Source organism: Suricata suricatta, chromosome 6, assembly GCF_006229205.1.
Source record: "Suricata suricatta isolate VVHF042 chromosome 6, meerkat_22Aug2017_6uvM2_HiC, whole genome shotgun sequence".
NCBI lineage: Eukaryota > Metazoa > Chordata > Mammalia > Carnivora > Herpestidae > Suricata > Suricata suricatta.
The window spans coordinates 95,829,803-95,830,608 of NC_043705.1; the positions used below are offsets into that span (position 1 = coordinate 95,829,803).

The 806-nt window shown below is 39.5% G+C and overlaps 1 pseudogene; it reads left to right on the top strand.

Moving 5' to 3' along the window:
* Positions 1-476: 476 nt before the first annotated feature.
* LOC115295037 lies at positions 477-575 on the top strand (annotated as a pseudogene).
* The last annotated feature ends 231 nt before the right edge of the window (positions 576-806 follow it).

Genomic DNA, 806 nt, shown 5'->3' on the forward strand with positions numbered 1-806 from the left:
AAGTTTGATTACTAATAAATGTCCACACTCTATTTACCAAGCAAAGTAGAGAGTTTAAAATAAAGTCAATGAAGGTAGTCTGTTTAATGAGGAAAATTTTTAAACCGAATCACTTCAAATGAGGCTTTTTCCTTCAACTTGAAAATATAATGTACTTTCTTCCTCCCTATAGCATTTATTATCTGTATTATTTATCAATTAATCCTTTACAACCGTCCATAAACTCTTTGATAAGAGGTTCATATTTTCTTCAAATTTTTATTTTTGAGAGACAGAGAGAGAGAGAGCACGAACAGGGGAGGGTCAGAGAGAGAAGGAGACACAGAATCGGAAGCAGGCTCCAGGCTCTGAGCTAGCTCTCAGCACAGAGCCCAACGCGGGGCTCAAACCCATGAACCACGAGATCATGACCTGAGCCATAGCCAGACGCTCAACCAACTAAGCCACCCAGACGCCCCGTTTTCAATTTTGGTCTCGTGCTCGCTTCAGCAGCACATATACTAAAATTGGAACGATACAGAGAAGATTAGCATGGCCCCTGCGCAAGGGTGACACGCAAATTCGTCCATTTTGATCTCATATGATCATTTCATACTGAAGATGAAGGGAATAAGGAAGGAGGGCAGTCAGTTAAAAGAAATAAGGGAGGAAGTTCTTGTGCAGGGTTTTTACAAACCAAAGTGTTTTAAAACCATTTTGAACTCTAGCAGCACTGCTTTTCTCTTCTTTGGGTGTTTTTATTTAATTATACAAGAATGATCTCAGAAGCTCATGGTTTAAATTTGTCTGATAGAGAAAGCTAGAGA